The 23,226-nt window shown below is 42.3% G+C and overlaps 1 protein-coding gene across 1 annotated transcript in view; it reads right to left on the minus strand.

Moving 5' to 3' along the window:
* The window catches only part of ITIH5 (inter-alpha-trypsin inhibitor heavy chain 5), a 133,377-nt gene extending 110,964 nt beyond the window's left edge, over positions 1-22,413 (minus strand). The window contains exon 1 of the mRNA XM_055296467.2: positions 22,328-22,413. The gene's annotated coding sequence lies outside the window, so the exon portion shown is untranslated. The remainder of the gene's footprint in view (positions 1-22,327) is intronic.
* Between the last annotated feature and the right edge of the window lie 813 nt (positions 22,414-23,226).

Below are 23,226 nucleotides of genomic sequence, written 5' to 3' on the forward strand. Positions count from 1 at the left end.
GAGATTGGAAACAACCCAAAAGTTTATTAACAGGAGTCTGGTTAGATACAATGGGGTACAATGACGCCTGATTAGATACAACGTGGTACTACGAAGCCTGATTAGATACAATGCGGTACAAATGAAGCCTGATTAGATACAACGCGGTACTATAAAGCCTGATTAGATACAATGGGGTACTATGAAGCCTGATTAGATACAATGGGGTACTACGAAGCCTGATTAGATACAATGTGGTACAAATGAAGCCTGATTAGATACAATGCGGTACTATAAAGCCTGATTAGATACAATGGGGTACTATGAAGCCTGATTAGATACAATGGGGTACAAATGAAGCCTGATTAGATACAATGCGGTACTATAAAGCCTGATTAGATACAATGGGGTACAAATGAAGCCTGATTAGATACAATGCGGTACTATAAAGCCTGATTAGATACAATGCGGTACAAATGAAGCCTGATTAGATACAATGCGGTACTATAAAGCCTGATTAGATACAATGGGGTACAAATGAAGCCTGATTAGATACAATGCGGTACTATAAAACCTGATTAGATACAATGCGGTACAAATGAAGCCTGATTAGATACAATGCGGTACTATAAAGCCTGATTAGATACAATGGGGTACTAGGAAGCCTGATTAGATACAATGGGGTACTACGAAGCCTGATTAGATACAATGTGGTACAAATGAAGCCTGATTAGATACAATGGGGTACTACGAAGCCTGATTAGATACAATGGGGTACTATGAAGCCTGATTAGAAACAATGGGGTACTACGAAGCCTGATTAGATACAGTGTGGTACAAATGAAGCCTGATTAGATACAATGGGGTACTACGAAGCCTGGTTAGATACAGTGTGGTACAAATGAAGCCTGATTAGATACAATGCGGTACTATAAAGCCTGATTAGATACAATGGGGTACTATGAAGCCTGATTAGATATAATGGGGTACTACGAAGCCTGATTAGATACACTGTGGTACAAATGAAGCCTGATGAGATACAATGGGGTACTACGAAGCCTGATTAGATACAGTGTGGTACAAATGAAGCCTGATTAGATACAATGCGGTACTATAAAGCCTGATTAGATACAATGGGGTACTAGGAAGCCTGATTAGATACAATGGGGTACTACGAAGCCTGATTAGATACAATGTGGTACAAATGAAGCCTGATTAGATACAATGGGGTACTACGAAGCCTGATTAGATACAATGGGGTACTATGAAGCCTGATTAGAAACAATGGGGTACTACGAAGCCTGATTAGATACAGTGTGGTACAAATGAAGCCTGATTAGATACAATGGGGTACTACGAAGCCTGGTTAGATACAGTGTGGTACAAATGAAGCCTGATTAGATACAATGCGGTACTATAAAGCCTGATTAGATACAATGGGGTACTATGAAGCCTGATTAGATATAATGGGGTACTACGAAGCCTGATTAGATACACTGTGGTACAAATGAAGCCTGATGAGATACAATGGGGTACTACGAAGCCTGATTAGATACAGTGTGGTACAAATGAAGCCTGATTAGATACAATGCGGTACTACGGAGCCTGATTAGATACAGTGTGGTACAAATGAAGCCTGATTAGATACAATGGGGTACTACGAAGCCGGATTAGATACAGTGTGGTACAAATGAAGCCTGATGAGATACAGTGCGGTAGGACAAAGCCTGATTAGATACAATGTGGTATAAATGAAGCCTGATGAGATACAATGCGGTACAAATGAAGCCTGATTAGATACAATGTGGTATAAACGAAGCCTGATTAGATACAGTGCGCTACTCTAAAGCCTGATTAGATACAATGTGGTACAAATGAAGCCTGATTAGATACAATGTGGTATAAATGAAGCCTGATTAGATACAATGCGGTACTACGAAGCCTGATTAGATACAATGCGGTACTTTAGAAGCCTGATTAAATACAGTGTGGTACAATGAAGCCTGATTAGATACAATGTGGTACTACGAAACCTGATTAGATACAATGTGGTACTATGAAGCTGTACAAAAGAATGAGGAAGGCTTCTATGTCTTGCTACAGAAAAATGGCCAGTATCATGTAATTAGGGAAGAAGGAGCAAAGTGCAGGCTAACTAGTGTAAGAAGAAAATAAGAAAGCATATTCATATTTGCTTGCATGTTTTGCATAAAGAAATTCTAGGAAACATAAACCATGAAGAAAAGTATTTGCAGGGACGGGGTGGTAAGAGGATGGGAACAGGACAGATTTGATCTCAGGAAGGGATGGGTTTTGTTTTGTTTTGTTACTGTATTATTTTAATATTTGATTATTTTTGACCACAGTGAATGTACTACGTATTCAGGGTTAATAAATTAACCCTGAGGAGGAGGAGGAGGAGGAGGAGGAGGAGGAGGAGGAGGAGGAGGAGGAGGAGGGGGAGGAGAACAGCTGACCCCTTGGGTCTCTCTTATTGAAGACTTCAACTCTCCTGGGTTTGCTGGGTAGACACAAAACTCAGTGGCTCACAGTGGAACTGCACTCCCCTCTTCTAGCTTCCCCTCCTGGGCTCATGCGCGCGCGCGCGCACACACACACACACACACACACACACACACATGCCAGCCATGCGCAACTCCTGGTTTCTTCTTTCTTCTTGCCCCTTGCTTTGCATGGATTCTTCTCTTTTCTGGAATGTCCGCCTCTACCTCCCCACCCCACCCTGCAAATGTCACCTCTTCCAGAGTGTCTCCCAGATCTCATCAGGTTGATAAATGCCACTAGTGCCTCCAATAGAGCACCCAGCTCTTTGTCTATGTGTCTGTTTCTCACTAAACCAAGACCCAGCAGAGGGCTGTCTTCTCCTCCTCCTTCTTCTCCTCCTCCTCCTCCTTCTTCTTCTTTCTTCTTTTTTTTGATGGAGTCTCGCTCTGTCACCCAGGCTGGAGGGCAGTGGCATGATCTCAGCTCACTGCAACCTCCACTTCCCAGGTTCAAGTGATTCTCCTGCCTTAGCCTCCCGAGTAGGTGGGACTGCAGGCACATGCCACCACGCCCAGCTAATTTTTGTATTTTTAGTAAACAGGGGGTTTCACTATGTTATCCAGAATGGTCTCTATCTACTGACCTCGTGACCCGCCTACCTCAGCCTCCCAAAGTGCTGGGATTACAGACGTGAGCCACCGTGCCTAGCTATCTTATTTTCATCTTTGTGTGCTTTGTCCACATTCAGCATGTACCTGAGCTTGGGAAATGTTTGTTGAATGAATAAAGGAAACTTGGTTAGTATGGCAGACCTAGACTTAGTTTACTTAGTAAGCTTTCATGTTGTCATTTCTTTTGAAATACCTTTAGCATCAGTCTGCAAAGGCATTGACAGGATGCAAGACCTTAGACTAAGTGTGTACCTCTCTAAAGGGGAGTATTTTTAAAGAGCAGCAGAATATCGACTCCTCTATTGCCAAAAACATGTTAGGACACAATCATCTCTCTTTTTTGTTTATTCATTTTGTGGGAATTATAATTACAAAAACTGGAAAAAAGCAACTGAATTTTGCACACTTGATGTAATACTATATTGAGGCTTAATCTTTTCTTAGAGTACTGAATTCCCACGTTCTTGAATTATTTGTGGCAGAAGAAGCAAGTTCCAATCCATGCACTTCCCCTTCCTCATCTCTATTTCTCTATCCCAAACCCTCACCTCTTCAAGGATCTCCCCGTTTTGAAAAATCTGCTCTCAAAAACTGGTACAACCATCCTCCAGACACACTAAAAATAATTTTCCCTTGAAAAATTTTAAGGTTCATAATATGTAGTAATATATTTATTATATTCCTGAAGTCATCAGAAGGCACAATTAGCATTAATTTTGCCTTATTTCCTAAAAGTGCATCCCCGCACACACACACAAAGCCAACACTTGCCTTCATCTTTGCTGTTCTGAATTAATGTATAATTTAGTGCCAGGCAAGCAGTTCTGAAGAAATATTTATCAGATGAGTGATGATTTATTTCTACAGAAATACTTAAATACTGAAAAAAAAAAAATCTTAGTCCAAACTCAAGGATCCTTTTTATTTTCTTTGGGGAAGATGCCAGAGCAACAAGTTGCATCCTAGCTTTCTAGGCTTTAACCTGGGATCGCAGAAGACCAGGGATAGAACAGAGGATGTGCTAACACTGTGGAATAAGATGGAGCTTCAGTTCCACCTGTCTCCACATCCCGTGCTAGTCCCCCACCCTCGTGCTTTCTTTTTTTTTTTTTTTTTTGAGAAGGAGTCTCACTCTGTCGCCCAGGCTGGAGTGCAGTGGCCCGATCTCGGCTCACTGCAAGCTCCGCCTCCCGGGTTCACGCCATTCTCCTGCCTTAGCCTCCTGAGTAGCTGGGACTGCAGGTGCCCGCCACCATGCCTGGCTAATTTTTTGTATTTTTAGTAGAGATGGGGTTTCACCGTGTTAGCCAGGATGGTCTCGATCTCCTGACCTCGTGATCTGCCCGCCTCAGCCTCCCAAAGTGCTGGGATTACAGGCGTGAGCCACTGTGCCCGGCCCATGCTTTCTTTTACTCTAAGGCATGAAGACAGAGAAGCCAGAAAAACATAAAGCTAATCCCCAGGGTGTGTTTTCTCCCTGAAGAGTTGCCAGATGTGTTTCAGACAGATGTTGGGGAATGTCCAGAGAGTTTTCGCCAAAAGCTGCAGGCATGTCTTTGGAAGGGTTTTGGCTAACGTCAGGCAGTGTTGGTCTTGTGGTTGATGCTGAGAGATACCAAATCCTAACAATGAGGCATCATCGGGTTCTTTAGGTGGTGCCGATGGGCAGGTTGCCCGGCTGGCAGGGAGGAAAGCTTCTTCTCACTGCAATACATGTGGAAGGTTTGCATCACCCAGGAACAAATATGTTGAACGAAATACATAATCCACTTTCCCCTACATGTCAGAGTTATCTCCATACTGAGTTCCCATTCCCTTGAGCAGAACAAAATTTACTCTTGCCAATGCGTGATAAACCATCAATATGGGTTTTCTCAAAAATCAAAGTGTTGCTTTCTTAATCAATTCAGGGTTCCTTGCCTTCCCACCTATCCATGGAGTTGGTTCTAAGTTCCATGAAGTCATCAGGGAATAGGGTGGGGGTGAGGGAGGAGCCACTGGTCTTACCATCACCTGTGTTATGGACTGAATGTTTGTGTCCCCCCCAAATTCCTATGTTGAAGCTCTAACCCCCACTGCAATGGTGTTAGGAGGTGAGGCCCTGCAGAGGTGATTAGGCTTAGATGAGGTCAGGAGGATGGAGACCTCATGATAGGATGAGCATCCTAATAAGAAGAGGAAGAGAGGACAAAGGAGCTCGTTTTCTCTCTCTCTCTCTCTCTCTCTCTCTCTCCTCTCGTCTGCACACTTTCTCTGTCATTCGCACTCTCTCTGTCTGTGTCTGTCTTTATTCCCTCCCCCATTCCCCCAGCACTGAGAAAAGGTTGTCGTCTGCCTGCCCGGAAGAGAGCCCTCACCAGGAACAAAATTAGCTGGGGCCTTGATCTTGGACTTCCAGCCTCCAAAACTGTGAGACATAAATGTCTATTATTTAAGCCACTGGCCTGTGGTGTTTTGTTATAGAAGGCTGAGCTGACCAACACAAGCCGTCCAGGCTGGTCCGTGCACCATCACATCTGGTTTAGAACCATGTCTGCTCTGTGCTGGACTCCACACAGTGGCACAACTGGCCACCAGTTATAAGGATCATCCCTGTCCACCCAAGTCCCCTTCTCCCACCTGCAAGACCTCTGCAGGATTGCTGATTTTCCATATCACATCCCACCTCCTCGGTCACCTAGGAGAACCTGGACTCCTTCCTTCTCCATCAGGAGTGAGTCCATAGACATGACACCAAAAGCACAATCTATAGAAGAAAACAATCAATAAATTGGACTTCACCAAAATCTAGAACTTTTGCTTATAAAAGTCCCTGCTAAGAAGATGAAAACATAAGCTACAAGCCAGAAGAAAATATTTGCCAAACATGTATCTAACAAAAGACTTCTATCTAGAAACTATAAAGAACTCTCTAGGCTGGGTGCAGTGGCTGACGCCTGTAATCCCAGCACCTTGGGAGGCCAAGGTGGGCAGATCACCTGAGGTCAGGAGTTCGAGACCAGCCTGGCCAACATGGTGAAACCCTGTCTCTACTTAAAAAAAAAAAAAAAAAATTAGCCAGGCATGGTGGCATGCACCTGTAACCCCAGCTACTTGGGAAGCTGAGGCAGGAGAATCACTTGCAATCAGGAGGTGGAGGTTGCAGTGAGCCGAGATCGTGCCATTGCACTCCAGCCTGGGCAAAAAGAGTGAAACTCCATCTCAAAAAAAAAAAAAAAACTCTAAATTCAACTGTAAATAAACAATCTGATTAGTAAATAGGCAACAGACATGAACAGATATTTCACCAGAGGGGATAGGCAGATGGCAAATAAAGACTTGAAAAGATGGCGAATCTTATTAGATATTAGGGAAATGCGAATTCAAACCACAATGAAAAATATCACTACACACCTGTTAGAACCACTAAAATAAAAAGCAGTGACAATAGCAAAAGTTGGCAAGACTACAAAAAGCTGGATCTCTCAGAATTGAGGGTGGAAATGTAAAATGGCACAGCTATTTTGGAAAATAATTTGGCAGTTTCTTTAAGAAAAAAATCCTAAAAATTAAACATATGCTTACTATATGACCCAGGTATCCCAGTCATAGGCATTTATCCCAGTACTAGGCATTTATCCCAGAGAAATAAAAACATGTCTACATAAAAACTTGTATGTAATTTTTTTTTCTGAAACAGAGTCTTGCTCTGTTGCCCAGGCTGGAGTGCAGTGGTGCAATCACAGCTCACTGCAGCCTTGACCTCCAAGGTTCAAGTAATCCTGCCTCAGCCTCCCAAGTAGCTGGGACCACAAGAACAAGTCACCATGCCCGGCTAACTTTTTTGTTACTTGTAGAGATGAGGTCTCCCTCTGTTGCCGAGGCTGGTCTCAAACCCCTGGACTCAAATAATCCTCCTCCCTTGGCCTCCCAAAGTACTGGATTACGGGTGTGAGACAACGCACCTCCCCTGTTCATAAATATTTGTAGGAGCTTTATTTGTAATAGCCTCAAATTTGAAACAACTGAAATGCTCTTCAGTAGGTAAATGGTTAAACAAACTGTAGTACATTGAACCCATGGACTACTACACAGCATTAAAAAAGAACAAACCGTCAATGTGTGCAGCAACTTGAATGCATCTCAAGGGCATTATGCTGAGTGAAAAAGCCAATACGCTGGGCATGGTGGCTCACGCCTGTAATTCTAGCACTTTGGGAGGCCGAGGTGAGTGGATCATGAAGTGAGGAGTTCGAGACCAGCTTGGCCAAGAGATCAGCCTGGCCAATATGGTGAAACCCCATCTCTACTAAAAACATAAAAATTAGCCAGGCATGGTGGCAGGTGCCTGTAATCCCAGCTACTCAGGAGGCTGAGGCAGGAGAATTGCTTGAACCCAGGAGGCAGAGGTTGCAGTGAGCCAAAGATTGAACCATTGCACTCCAGACTGGGCAGCAGAGCGAGGCTCCAACTCAAAAAAAAAAAGAAAAAGAAAGAAAGAAAAAGCCAGTCCCAGAAGGTTATCTACTGCGGGATTCCATTTGTATGCCATTCTTGAAATGACAAAATTATAGAAATAAGAGTAGTGTTTGCCAGGGAGGGGGAAGGGAGGGAGGATTGGTGAAGCTATCAAGCGGAATTTGCATGAAGGAGATCACTGAGATGATGAAATGTTGCTTGATTGTGGCGTTGGATACACAAAACTACACATGTGATAAGATTGCATAGAACTACACCCCCTCCACACACACACACACACACACACACACACACACGCAGGAGCGCACCAGAGGCTGCTGAAGCCTGAGTAAGTCTGTGGATTCTACAGTGCCAATCTCTCTGATTTTCTATTGTGTTATAGTTGTGCAAGATGTTACCAGGGTAAACTGAGTAAATGGTACAGGGAACCTCTATGGACTACTCTTGCAACTTCGTATGAATCTAGAATCACCTCAAAGTAAAATTTTTAAAAAGTAAAGTTTTTCATATCTACGTCTTTGTGGAAGATGGGAGTCTATGTGGAGGTGGGGCAGGGAGGGGAGAGAACGGTCTTTACCTGCTGTGCCTGATATTTTTGGCAGCCGTGTGTGTTGCCCAAAGGCCATCCGTCTGCTGGAGAATTTCCTCTTGCTCTGGGGAGTTCAGTCTTTGTCTTATTCAGGACTTCAACTGATGGGATGAGGCCCACCCACATCACGAAGGGAAATCTACTTTCCTCAGATCTCATTTCAATGTAAATCACACCCAAAAACCAGCCTCACAGAAACAGAAGACTGTTTGACCAAATAGCTGGGTACTGTGGCCCAGTCAAGTTGACCCATAAAATTAACTATCTCACCCTCAGTGCTGGATTGTGTCTGTTCTTTCCCAGTCCTCACCTTCCTCTCTTTCTCAACAGAACATGTCTGGTGTATTAGTCCGTTCTCACACTGCTATAAAGAAATACCTGAGACTGGGTAATTTATAAAGAAAAGAGATTTAATTGGCTCACAGTCTGCAGCCTGTACAGAAAGCATGGTGCTGGCATCTGCTTGGCTTCTAAGGAGCCTCCAGGAAACTGAAAACCATGGCAGCAGGCAAAGGGGGAGCAGGTGCATCACATGGCCAGAGCAGGAACTAGGACAGTACCAAGGGGATAGCACTAAACCATCCATGAGAAATCCATCCCTATGATTCAATCACCTCCCACCAGGCCCCACCTCCAACACTGAGGATTATATTTCAACATGAGATTTGGGTGAGGACACAAATCCAAAACATATCACCTGGTAAAAGGGAGGAGGACTCAGGGTGAGGAGACCCAAAAGAAGGGACCCACCCACCCCCTCTGAGGGCTCCCAGCCTATCGCTGGTCGGTGTATAAGCCAAGGACTCTGGGAACACAGTACTTATTTTGAATTCTGTGTTAAATTTCTCCATTCTCAATAGAGGTGGTGGCTGCACTACACTGTGAAGGTACTAAATGCCACTGAATCGTTCACTTTAAAATGAGTAACTTGTTGCCTGAGTGCTGTGGCTCATGCCTGTAATCCCAGCACTTTGGGAGGCCAAGGCAGGCAGATCACCTGAGGTCAGGAGTTCAAGGCCAACCTGGCCAACATATAGTGAAACCCATCTCTGCTTTAAAAAAAAAAAAAAATTAGCTGGGCGTGTTGGCAGGTACCTGTAATCCCAGCTATTCAGGAGGCTGAGGCAGGTGAATCATTTGAACCTAGAAAGCAGAGGTTGCAGTAGGTTGAGATAGTGCCACTGCATCCCAGACTGGGTGACAGAACAAGACCCTGTCTCAAAAAAAAAAAAAATCGTACTTTTAAAATAAAAAATGAAAATAAGTAAAATGGCTAACTTGATGTTATATAAATGTTGCCTCAATGTTTAAAAATTATTTTTAAAAACAAAACAAAACCAACCTCTCATACTCCAATAGTACTAATACAGTGAACTGACACAGTAATTCGGAATTTAAAACTTGCAATAACTGCAAGTAGGCTGGGATGGAGATACAGAGAAAAATGGAAAATAATAGAAGAGTGTGTTTTCTGAGACAATCTGATGGTTGAGCTCCACAGTGGCAGCCCGTCTATTAGGGGCCTGCAGCAGCCAATAATGAGCTTCAATGGCATGAACATTCTTTAAATGAGGACAGTTCTTTTGTGGAATGAAATCTTCAAAGCAGTTCAAGATTTTGTAATTTATTGAAGATATTTGCCCCTGCAATTCCCAGATGCAAATGTGTAATTCTAATAAAATATCTTAAATGTCTTGTTGACTATGTTAATTCCTAAGATGTGGAGAAAACCTAACAGAGGTCTATATGGCTGCATCCAGGGACTTTAATTGAAATTAAATGCGTACATCAATTAAGTCTACAATGCAGAATAAAGGCAGCGAAAGTTTGCATGCTAATGATAGCAAACACTTCTATTTTGCTTACGTGTGCAAGGCATCATTCTAAGTGATTTACTAACATTACCTCATTTAATCCTCTCAACAACCATACAAGGTAGAGGCTGTGATTATCCTGACTTTACAGATAAGCAGAGACAATGAGAGGTTAAGAACTTGCCCAAGCTCACATGGCTAATAAGTGGCAGCCCAAGGTAGGCTTACTTTGTTTTTCTTCTTCTTCCCAAAATACTATTTAAGCCCTAGGAATTTAAGCCTATGTGTGTGTGTGTGTGTGTGTACATCCATGCATTTGTTTAATGTCAGGTTTCAGAATTTGTGACATGACACAATCTTTTTCAGTGTGGCTGTGTTCCAAAAACACAAAAGATCCCGGTGGGAGTGTTGGCTCATGCCTGTAATTCCAGTGCTTTGGGAGGATCACTTGAGCCCAGGCATCAAAGACCAGTCTGGGCAACAAAATGAGGCCCCATCTATTAAAAAAAAAAAAATTAGCTTAACATGGTGGTGCATGGTTATTTGGGAGGCTGAGGTGAGAGGATTGCCTGAGCACAGGAGACTGAGTTTGCAGTGAGCCAAGGTCTTGCCACTGAACTTCAGCCTGGGCAACAGAGAAAGAAAGGAAAGCAAGTGAGAAAGACAGAGAGAGAGAGAGACAGAGGAAAGAAAGAAAGAAAGAAAGAAAGAAAGAAAGAAAGAAAGAAAGAAAGAAAGGAGGAAAGAAAGAAAGGAGAGAGGAAAGAAAGAAAGGAAAGAAAGAAAGAAAGAGGAAGGAAGGAAGGAAAGAAGGAAGGAAGTGGGGAGAGAAAGAAAGAAAGAGAGAAAAGGAAGGAAGGAAGGAAAGAAAGAAAGAGAGAAAAGAAGGAAGGAAGGAAAGAAAGAAAGAAAGAAATTAAGAAAGGAAGGAAGAAAAGAAAGAGAGAGAGAGAAAAAGAAAGGAAGGAAGGAAGGAAAGAAAGAGAGTGAGAGAAAAAGAAAGAAAGAGAAAGAAAGAAAGAGAAAGAAAGAAAGAAAGAAAGAAAGAAAGAAAGAAAGAAAGAAAGAAAAGAAGGAAGGAAGGAGGGAGGGAGGGAAGAAGGAAGGAAGGAAAGAAGGAAGGAAGGAAGGAAGGAAGGAAGGAAGGAAGGAAGGAAGGAAGGAAGGAAGGAATCCCCAGGGACTGTTATGACTATCTCCATGCACACAAACTGGAAATTTTTGAAGAAACTGATAAATTCCTGGAAACACACAACCTTCCAAAACTGGATTAGGAATTGAAACCCCGAACAGAACAAGATCAAGCTCCCAAATTGAATCTGTAATTAAAAACCTACCAACAAAAAAGAGCCCTGAACCTGATGGACTCACAGCTGAATTCTGCCAGACATAGAAGAATTCTACAAACAACTGGTGCCTATTCTACTGAAACTATTTTAAAACGCATTCTACATAGCCAGCATCATTCTCATACCAAAATCTGACAAAGACACACACAAAAAAGAAAACTATAGGCAGATATCCCTGATTAACATAGATTCAAAAATCCTCCACAAAATGCTAGCGAACCAAATCCAGCAGCACATCAAAAAGTTAATTCACCACAATCAAATATGGTTTATTCCTGGAATGCAGGGTTGGTTCAACCTGTGGAAATTAATAAATGTGATTCACCACACAAACAAAATTAAAAACAAAAACCATATGATTATCTCTACAGATGCAGAAAAAGCTTTCAATAACATCCAGCATCTCCTCATGATTAAAAGCCCTTAACAACCTAGGCATTGAAGGAACATATCTCAATAATAACAGCTGTCTATGACAAACCCACAACCAACATCATGCCGCATGGGTAAAACCTGGAAACATTCCCCTTGAGAACTGGAACAACACAAGGATATCCACTCTCACCACTCCTATTCAACATGGTACTGAACGTCCTAGACAGAGCAATAAGGCAAGAGAAAGAAACAAAAGACATCAAAATAGGAAAAGAAGTCAAATGATTTCTCTTTGCGGATGATACAATTCTATACCTAGAAAATGCTCACAACTCCACCAAAAGGCTCCTAGAACTGATAAGCAGCTTCAGTAAAGTTGCAGGATACAAAATCAGTGTACAAAAGTCAGTAGCACTTCTATACACCAATACTCCAGCTGAGAGCCAAAGCAAGAACACATCCCATTTACAGTAGCCACACACACACACACAAAAAAAATACCTAGGAATACATTTAATCAAGGAGGTGAAAGATGTCCACAAGGAGAACTACAAAACACTGCTGAAAGAAATCATAGATGATATTAAAAAATGGAAAAACATTCCATGCTCGTGGATTGGAAGAATCGGTATCATTAAAATGCCATATTGCCCAAAGCAAGATACACAGTCAACACTATTCCTACGAAACTACTGAGATCATTTTTCATGGAAATAGAAAATAGTATTCTAAAATTCATATGGAACCAAAAAACAGTTTAAATAGCCAAGGCCACCCTAAGCAAAACAAACAAAGCTAGAGGCATCACATTACCCAACTTCAAACTATACTACAGGGCTACAGTAACCAAAACAGCACAGTGCTGGTATAAAAATAGACAAATAGACCAGTGGAACAGAATAGGGGACACAGAGATAAAGCCATGCACCTACAACTGCCTGATCTTCGACAGAGCTGATAAAAACAAGCAATGAGAAAAAAACTCCCTATTTAACGAATAGTGCTGAGATAACTGGCTAGTCACAGGCAGAAGATTGAAACTGGACCCTTACCTTTCATCATATACAAAAATTAACTCTAGATGGATTAAAGAGTTAAATGTAAGACCAAAAACTATTAAAATCCCAGAAGAAAACCTAGGGAATATTATTCTGGACATCAGCATTGTCAAAGAATTTATGACTAAGTCCTCAGAAGCAATTCAACAAAAACAAAAATTGACATTGGGACCTAGTTAAACTAAAGAGCTTCCACACAGCAAAAGAAACTATCAACAGAGTAAACAGACAATCTACAGAATGAGAGGGAATATTCACAAATTGTGCATCTGACAAAGGTCTAATATCTGGAATCTATAAGGAAATTACACAGTTCAACAAGCAAAAACCAAATAACCCCATTTAAAAGTGAGGAAAGGACATGAACAAACACTTCTCAGAAGAAAATATACAAGCAGCCAACAAACATGAAAAAAAGGCTCAAAATCTCTGATCTTTAGAGAGACGCAAATTAAAACCACAATGAGATACCATCTCACACCAGTCAGAATGACTTTTGATAAAAAGTCCAAAAATTACAGATGTTGGTGAGGTTGTGGAGAAAAGGGAACACGTATACACTATTGGCAGAAATGTAAATTAGTTTAGCCACTGTGAAAAGCATTTTGGAGATTTCTCAAAGAGCTTTAAACAGAACGTCCATTCAGCCCAGCAATCCCTTTACTAGGTATATATCCAAAATAAATCGTTCTACCAAAAAGACATATGCACTGTATGTTTATCAAAGTGTAATTCAGAGAAGCAAAGACAGGATCAACCTAGGTACCCATCAGTGGTGGATTGGATAAAGAAAATGTGGTACATACACTCCATGGAATACTACACAGCCATAAAAAAGAAAGAAATCATGTTATTTGCAGCAACGTGGATGGAGCTGGAGGCCATTATCTCAAGCAAACTAACACAGGAACAGAAAACCAAATACCACATCTTCTCACTTATAAGTGGGAGCTAAATATTGTGGACACAGTAGACACGGGGGACTGCTAGAGGCAGGAGGGAAGGAGGGGAACTAGGACCCAAAACTAGCTATGCTCAGTACCTCAGTAATGGGATCATTCATACACCAAACCTCGGCATCACACAATATATCCAGGTAAAAAACCTGCACATGTACCCACTGAAGCTAAAAGTTGAAATTAAAAAATGAAACAATACATCTATGTCCCTAATAATGCATATGCCAATTCTATCTAAATGAAGCCATACAATTTAAATTCCTAATAAAGTCCATTAAATCTTCCTGCCCCTCTCCTCTGTTCCTCAGTTTATGCTCTCTCACTCTTAAATCTCCCCCCTGGCCAGGCATGGAGGCTCACACCTCTAATCCCAGCACTTTGGGAGGCCAAGGTGGGTGGATCACCTGAGGTCAGGAGTTCAAGACCACCCTGGCCAACATGGTGAAACCCCATCTCTACTAAAAATATAAAAATTAGCTGGGCATGGTGGCACACACCTGTAATCCCAGCTACTCAGGAGGCTCAGGCAGAGGTTGCTGTGAGCCGAGATCCCGCCACCACACTCCAGCCTGGGCAACAGAGCAAGACTCCATCTAAAAAAAAAAAAAAAAAAAAAACCTCCCTCCCATCCAGTCTTGGCTTCTTGCTGCTTTTCCGCCATCTCTTTTGCTTTGTGCACTGCCAAAGTCTAAAACTAAAGCTTTTAACAAAAAGCTATCACAATAACCTCCTAACTAGTTTCTCTTCTGATTTTTCTCCTCTCTAATCTTTTTACGATATCACTAGGATTGTCTTCTTGCTCTTAAAAACAAATCAAAAACCACTTGAAATAGGTAATATTAAGGAAATATGATTCATTATGTAAGCTGTAATAATGGCGTTGTGGTCACATAAAAAGATATTCTCAGTTGAGGGTGCATCTTGAGTGTTTATAAGTGCAATGACTCAATATCTGGAATTTGCTTTAACATACTTCAGGAAAAGCTGGGCACACAGGCTCACACATATAGACCCAGGTCCTAGAGAGATGGAGGCAGGAGGACTGCTTGAGGCCAGGAGTTGGAGACCAGCCTGGACAACATAGCAAGACCCTGTCTCAACAGCAACAAAAATTTAGCCAGGTGTGGTGATGTGCACCTGTAATCCCAGCTACTCAGGAGACTGAGGCAGGAGGATCACTGGAGCCTAGGAATTTGAGGCTGCAGTGAGCCATGATCATACCACTGCACTCCAGCCTAGGTGACACAGCAAGATCCCATCTCTAAAACAATTAATGATTAAAAATTTTAAAAATTAAAAATAATCCAGGAAATAAAATGTAGGAGGAATAAATGAAAAAAAAAAAAGGTTTCAGAATGTTTAAGATGATTGAAGTGGTCATCATGGAGACATACTTTCAGTCATACCTTCCCACACATCTCCACACTTCAGTCATTCCAGCCTTCTGCAGACCTTACGAAAGTGCCCACCTGGCCCGGCCTGGGAGCCTTTGCTCATACTGCTCCCACTGAAAACGCTTCCTGGCACCTCCACTCACTGAGCCCTGCCCATTTTTGCAAGCTCTACCCAAACGCTATTTCCTCCTTTCCAGATTGTCGCAGTCATTTGTATCAGTACCATTACCCTTTGCATTTCTTCATGGTTAGTTAACTGTGTGATCCCTCTCCCGTATGAAATTCCTAGATCCTGTAAGACAGGAGCCACGCCTTAGCCACTCTCATAGTCCTTTGATCTGTCCACAGTGATCAATGCCCTGTCTCGCACGTAATAGGTACTTGACACATTTTTGTTCCATTGAACCCTACAGTGAATGAGTTCCTTTGTAACGTGAAGAGCCATGTCATAACAAACAATTATAATGATGACTGACACTTGTATAGCACTTAACTGTGTTCAAGGCTATGTTTGAAATGCTTTACAAAGACTGACTCTTTTCAATAACCCTATGAGATAGGTATGATTATTCCCGTTTTACAGACAAAGAAACTGATGCCCAGAGAGGTGCAGCAACGTGTCCAAGGTCATAGCTAATAAATAATACAAACTCAGGCTGTCTGGCCTCAAACACTGTACTCTTAACCACAGTGTACACTGTCTCATGTGCCGTACAGTCCAACAACGTGCACTGCATGCAGAAATATTCGGTACATACCGACTGGTTGATTGGCTGCTTAGTTTCCTGTAATAAGTATCTACATCTTCTGTTTTGTAAGTGCCGTTTCTGAATAACACTTTATAAATGAATTACCCTTATATATTCATTCTGTATGTACATTTTGTATCAGAATCAATCTATAATAACAGTTATAAGACTATGTTTTTGGAGAGGAAAAACTACTTCATTGTCTCTAGTGATATTGGGTGTGTGTGTATTTAATACCACTGCAATAAAGCCCCATATTGTATTATCTTTCTAGTACGACATAGCCCTTTACGTCCGCCGACTGCATATTTCATCAGCCCCCAGCGTGAGGCGCTGTTTTACCTTCAAGTTCCTGGTCCCTCGCTTAGCTCAAGTCCCGTCCATCAGCTGCAAACAGGCGGGCACCTCACGCCATCTAGCGGAGACGCACTTTGAAGACCGCTTCAAGGGAATTGCTTAATTACGGGAGTCTCATAGGGACACCATCCAACAGCCACATGAAAGTAACAACAGACACTGAGTAAAACCAGAATCTTTCCCCCAATAAGTGGCTGCTCTAAAATTATTTTCCCAAACTCTCCTAGGTTGCTGCCCCTTGTTCCTGAGTCTACACAGCAGCTTCCTACGGAACACACCCTCTGTGATTCTATAACAGCGCACTCTCCTGATCCGTTGGCCACAAAGACTTACTTTCTACACAATATGAGGAAGGGGCTCCCGGCAGAGTCAGGGTCACTGCCTGGTGCCTATGGAGAGGCTGCAAGTTGTCATGGAAAGCACAAATGTGTGTGGGATCTAACAAAACTAAAGAGCTTCTGCACAGTAAAAGAAACTATCAGAGTGAACAGACAGCCTGCAGAATGGGAGAAAAATTTTGCTCTATATCCATCTGACAAAGGTCTAACATTCAGCGACTACAAGATACTTAAACAAATTTACAAGAAAAAAAACTCCATTAAAAAGTGGGCAAAGGACATGAACAGACATTTCTCAAAAGAAGACACACATGCAGCCAAAAAAGTATGAAAAAAGTTCAACATCACTGATCATTAGACAAATGCAAATCAAAACCACAATGAGATATCATGTCACACCAGTCAGAATGGCGATTATTTAAAAAGTCAAAAAAAAACCGCTGGGTGTGGTGGCTCATGCCTGTAATCCTAGCATTTTGGGAGGCCGAGGCAGGAGGATCATTTGAGGTCAGGAGTTCGAGACCAGCCTGACCAACATAGTGAAACCCAGTCTCTACTAAAAATACAAAAATTAGCCGGGCCTGGTGGTGCACACCTGTAATCCCAGCTACCTGGGAGGCTGAGGCTGAGGCACTCCCACCTAGGTGACAGAGCTAAAAAAAAAAAAAAGTCAAAAAAACAACAGATGCTATTGAGGTTGTGGAGAAAAAGGAATGCTTTTACACTGCTAGTGGGAGTGTAAATTAGTTCAACCACTGTAGAAGACAGTGTGATGATTCCTCAAAGACCTGGAGGCAGAAATACCATTTGACCCAGCAGTCCCATTACTTGGTATATACCCAAAGGAATATAAATAATTCTATTATAAAGAAACATGCACGTGTATGTTCATTGCAGCACTATTCACAATAGCAAAGACATGGAATCAACCTAAATACCCATCAATGATAGGCTGGATAAAGAAAGTGTGGTACATATACACCATGGAATACTATGCAGCCATAAAAAGGAACAAAATCATGTCCTTTGTAGGGACATGGATGGAGCTGGAAGCCATTGTCCTCAGCAAACTAACACAGGAACAGAAAACCAAATGCTGCATGTTCTCACTCATAAGTGGGTGCTGAATGATGAGAACACATGGACACATGGCTGGGAGGAAAACAGGCCGGGGGCCTGTTGGAGGGTGGAGGGTGGGAGGAGGGAGCACATCAGGAAGAATAGCTAATGGTTGCTGGGCTTAATACCTAGGTGATGGGATGATCTGTATAGTAAACCACTATGGCACATGTTTACTTATGTAACAAACCTGCACATCCTGCACATGTACCCCTGAACTTAAAATAAAAGTTGAAAAAATAAAAAGTACAAATATGTGATGCATAGTGACCCTTCCTCAGCTAAAGCCACTCACCTTTGCTATCTATGCAAATGCTATTTGAATGTGCTATTCTGAACTTGGCAGCAAGTTCAAGGGCCTCCCCAAGATTCTTGCAATTTCTGCGGCTTATTCTAATGGTCACATTGACTTTCTTTCATGTTCAACTCCCAGCCTCAGCACTTTCCTTCAGTGATCCGGTTTCCTTCTACTTCCAGGCACAGGGAAGATTGCAATCCCCCACCCCCTTGAAATTAAGCATGGCCATGTGCCTTGTGGTGGCCAATGAACTACAAATGAAAACGCCATGCAACACTTCCAGGTAGAAGCATTCAACCCGTGTGCTCCTTCGTGTTTCCCTGCTCCCTGCCACATGCCATGCCGCTCTCAGCCTGGGCCTCTGGAGTGAGGGCCACACAGGGCAGAGCCCTTGGCCCACCAAAAATGGGTAAGGAGTATGTCCAAGAAAAAGCACGCTTTTGTTGTTTAAGCCACTGAGATTTGGGGATTGTTTGTTACCAGAACATAGCCTAGCCTATACTGACTAATACACTTCCCAAAGTAATTCTCTCTCTCTGTGTCTTGCCTGCACATATAGAGCCATGGAATATGGCTCTCTTGGTTTTTAATTCTCCAAAATACTACTCACTAAAGGCATCTTGGAATATAGGAAGCAGTTTTTAATTAGGCATTATTCATTCTTGTTTTTAAAGATTTTTTTGCCCACCATTCCCATTGCCAGAACAACCCTTCCACACTCCTTTTGTCTCTTCTCCCCTCAACACCTGCAACACACAAAGCATTTTAGCAATTCCTTTGTCTTTTTGTCTCCTCTTGAACCAATTGTTCTCAACTGTGTCAGATCTGATGTCCTGTTTTTTTATAATAAATATTTTGACACTCCCTCTGCTACCCCCAAAATAAAATTAATAGATAATATACCTTATCTAGACACATGATTTTAAAATTGAATATACATTTTTAATTGTAATATAAAGGAGGACATGTCAATAATAAAATATGATTTTTAATAGTCACATGCTTGGGCATAACCATACGAGAAGACATTATGAAGGAGTCAGATGGTTACCAACAAATACGGATCACTATGCCTGCAACACTACAAATTCAGACTAACAGAGATGTGTGGTATGGGTTACTCACGTACCCTAACAGCAACAGTGGCAACTGTGATGTAATTTTTTTCAAGTGGTGAACACTTCTTTTTTTTTTTTTTTTTTTTTGAGACAGAGTCTCGCTCTTTCACCCAGGCTGGAGTGCAGTGGCGCGATCTCCGCTCACTGCAAGCTCCGCCTCCCAGATTCACGCCATTCTCCTGCCTCAGCCTCTCCGAGTAGCTAGGACTACAGGCGTCCGCCACCACGCCCTGCTAATTTTTTGTATTTTTAGTAGAGACGGGGTTTCACCTTGGTCTCCATCTCCTGACCTCGTGATCCGCCCGCCTCAGCCTCCCAAAGTGCTGGGATTACAAGCGTGAGCCACCGCGCCCGGCCGAACACTTCTTGATTTAAAGTGCAATTATACCTTGATTTACTCAGTCTTTGCATTCTCTCAAAATTCAATGTATATGCTATAGATTGCATGTTTGTGTCTTCCCAAAATACCCATGTTGAAAACTTACTCCCAGTGGAATGATACTAGATGGGGTTTTGGAAAGGTGATGATGTTTAGATGAGTTCAGGAGGATTAAATCCTCATGATAGGATTAGTGTAATCCCAGCACTTTGGGAGGCCAAGGCAGGCAGATCACGAGGTCAGGAGATCAAGACCATACTGGCTAACATGGTGAAACCCTGTCTCCACTAAAAATACAAAAAAATTAGCCAAGCATAGTGGCAGGCAACTGTAGTCCCAGCTACCCGGAAGGCTGAGGCAGGAGAATGGCGTGAACCCAGGAGGTGGAGCCTCCAGCGAGCTGAGATGGTGCCATTGCACCCCAAACTGGATGACAGAGCAAGACTCCATCTCAAAAAAAAAAAAGAAGAAGAAGAAGAAGAAAAGAAAGACACTAGAGCTTGCTTTCTCCACCATGTGAGGATGCAACCAGCAGGCAGCCATCTGCAAGCTGGGAAGGGAGCCCCCACCAGATCCCAGATCTGCCAGCACTTTGATCTTGGACTTCCCAGCCTCCAGAGCTGTGAGCAATAAATGTTTGCTGTTTAAACCACTCAGTTTGTGGTATTTTTGTTATAGCAGCCCACACTAAGATAGTATATTAAAACATTTCAAAAATAATATGTGAAACAGAATTAGGTTATAGGACCAAAGAATTTTTAACCTGCCTTTCACTTACACTTACACAATATCTGGCAAGGCACTTGTATTGGTCTGTTTTCACACTGCTGATAAAGACATATACAAGACTGGGCAATTTACTAAACAAACAAAATTTAATTGGGCTTACAGTTCCATGTGGCTGGGGAAGCCTCACAATCATGGTGAAAAGGAAGGAGGAGTAAGTCACATCTTATGTGGATGGTGGCAGGCAAAAAATGAGAGCACTTGTGCAGGGAAATTCCCCTTTTTAAAACCATCAGATCTCATGAGACTTATTCACTATCACAAGAACAGCATGGGAAGGACCTGCCTCCTTGATTCAGTTGCCTCCCACTGAGTTCCTCCCACACCATATGGGAATTCAAGATGAGATTTGAGTGGGGACACAGAGCCAAACTATATCATTCCACCCCAGCCTCTCCCAAATTTCATATCTTCGCATTTCAATACCAATCATGCCTTCCCAGCAGTCCCCCAAAGTCTCAACTAATTTCTGCATTAACTCAAAAGTCCACAGTCCAAAGTCTCATCTGGGACAAGGCAAGTCCTGTCTGCCTATGAGCCTGCAAAATCAAAAGCAAGTTAGTTATTTCCTAGATACAATGCGGGTATATGCATTGAGTAAATATAGCCATTCCAAATGGGAGAAATTGGCCAAACAAAGGCACTACAGGCCCCATGCAAATAAAAAATCCAGCAAGGCAGTCAAATCTTAAAGTTCCAAAATGATCTCCTTTGACTCCATGTCATGCACTGTGTAATGTTTATGCAAGAGGTGGCTTCCCATGGTCTTGGGCAGCTCCATCCTTGTGGCTTTGCAGGGTACAGCCTCCCTCCCAGCTGCTTTCATGGGCTGGTGTTGAGTGTCTGCAGCTTTTCCAGACACACAGTGCAAGCTGTAGTTGGGTCTACCATTCTAGGGTCTGGAGGACTGTGGCCCTCTTCTCAACAGCTCCACTAGGTGGATACCCAGTAGGGGCCTCCCATCCCACATTTCCCTTTGTCACTTCCCTAGCAGAGGTTCTCCACAAGGACAACACACCTACAGCAAACTTCTGCCTGAGCATCCAGGCATTTCCACACATCTTCTGAAATCTAGATGGAGGTACCCAAACCTCAATTCTTGACTTCTGTGCACTTGCAGGCTCAAAACCATGTGGAAGCTGCCAAGGCTTGGGGCTTGCACCCTCTGAAGCCATGGCCTAAGCTCTAGATTAGCCCCTTTCAGCCACAGCTGGAGGGGCTGGGACACAGAGCACCAAGACCCTAGGCTGCACACAGCATGGGGACCATGGGCCTGGCCCACAAAACCATTTTTTCCTCTTAGGCCTCTAGGCCTGTGATGGAGGGGGCTGTTGTGAAGACCTCTGACCTGCCCTGGAAACATTTTCCCCATTGTCTTGGGGATTAACATTAGGCTTCTTGTTACTTATGCAAATTTGTGCAGCCAGCTTGAATTTTTCCTCAGAAAGTGGAATTTCCTTTTCTATTGCATTGTCAGACTGCAAATTTTCCAGACTTTTATACTCTACTTCCCTTATAAAACTTAATGATTTTAACAGCATCCAAGTCACCTCTTGAATGCTTTGCTGCTTAGAAATTTCTTCTGCCAGACAGCCTAAATCATCTCTCTCAAGTTCAAAGTTCCACAAATCTCTAGGGCAGGGGCAAAATGCCACCAGTCTCTTTGCTAAAATATAGCAAGAGTCAATTTTGCTCAAGTTCCCAACAACTTCCTCATTTCCATCTGAGACCACCTCAGCCTGGGCTTTATTGTCCATATAGCTATCAGCATTTTGGTGAAAGCCATTCAACAAGTCTCTAGGAAGTTCCAAACTTTCCCACATTTTCCTGTCTTCTTCTGAGCCCCTCAAACTCTTCCAACCTCTGCCTGTTACCCAGTTTCAAAGTCACTTCTACATTTTCGGGTATCTTTTTAGCAGCATACCACTTCAGGTACCAATTTGCTGTATTAGTCCATTTTCACACTGCTGATAAAGACATACCAGAGTGAGACTGAGCAATTTAAAAAAGAAAGAGGTTTAACTGGACTTACAGTTCCATGTAGCTGGAAGCCTCACAATCATGGTGGAAGACAAGGGGGAGCAAGTCACATCTTACGTGGATGGTGGCAGGCAAGAAATGAGAGAGCTTGTGAAGGGAAACTTCCCTTTTTAAAACCATCAGATAGTGTGAGACTTACTCACTATCACGAGAACAGCACAGGAAAGATCTGCCTCCATCATTCAATTACCTCCCACTGGGTTCCTCCCACAACAGGTGGGAATTCAAGATGAGATGTGGGTGGTGACACAGCCAAGCCATATCAGCACTCATATGTTTTGTGTTACTAAAGACAATTCTTTATTTTTAAGTCTTGTCCTGTGCATAGCAGGACATTTAGCATTCCTGACTTCACTCACCAAATGCTATCAGTTTTCCAATCATCATAGCAACCAAAAAAATAACCCCATAAATTTCCCAAATGAACCCTGGTGGAAGTTCACCTCATGGTTCTAAAATATTCCAAAGTGGAACTCATCACTCATCTTTTATCACAAATCAAGGGTGTGTGTTTATTTTTATTTTTGTATTTATATATGCACACACACACACACACACATGCACAGGTTAAGTCCTCACTTTTTGTTATGGGGTCTTAAACATCATCATGGGGGCAGATATTGTGCAAACTAATTTTTATCAACAGGAAAAATTATAATTATAAACTGATCTTTAAATCGTTTTCAAAATATTAAAAGCTTTGTTATTGTCAGTTATAAATGCATAGAAAATTTTTTAAATGATAAAACTAATATTTAAAAAACATATTAAAACAATAAGAATTAAAGTACTTTATATATTTGTTTAAAAACTTATTCATAGTAGTTTGAGCAGGGCTCATTTTCTTCTCGTTGTACAATTTTGGATCCTAAGTGAGCAACTTGTTTATGC

This window comes from Symphalangus syndactylus, chromosome 10 (genome assembly GCF_028878055.3).
Source record: "Symphalangus syndactylus isolate Jambi chromosome 10, NHGRI_mSymSyn1-v2.1_pri, whole genome shotgun sequence".
In the NCBI taxonomy this organism is placed as follows: Eukaryota; Metazoa; Chordata; class Mammalia; order Primates; family Hylobatidae; genus Symphalangus; species Symphalangus syndactylus.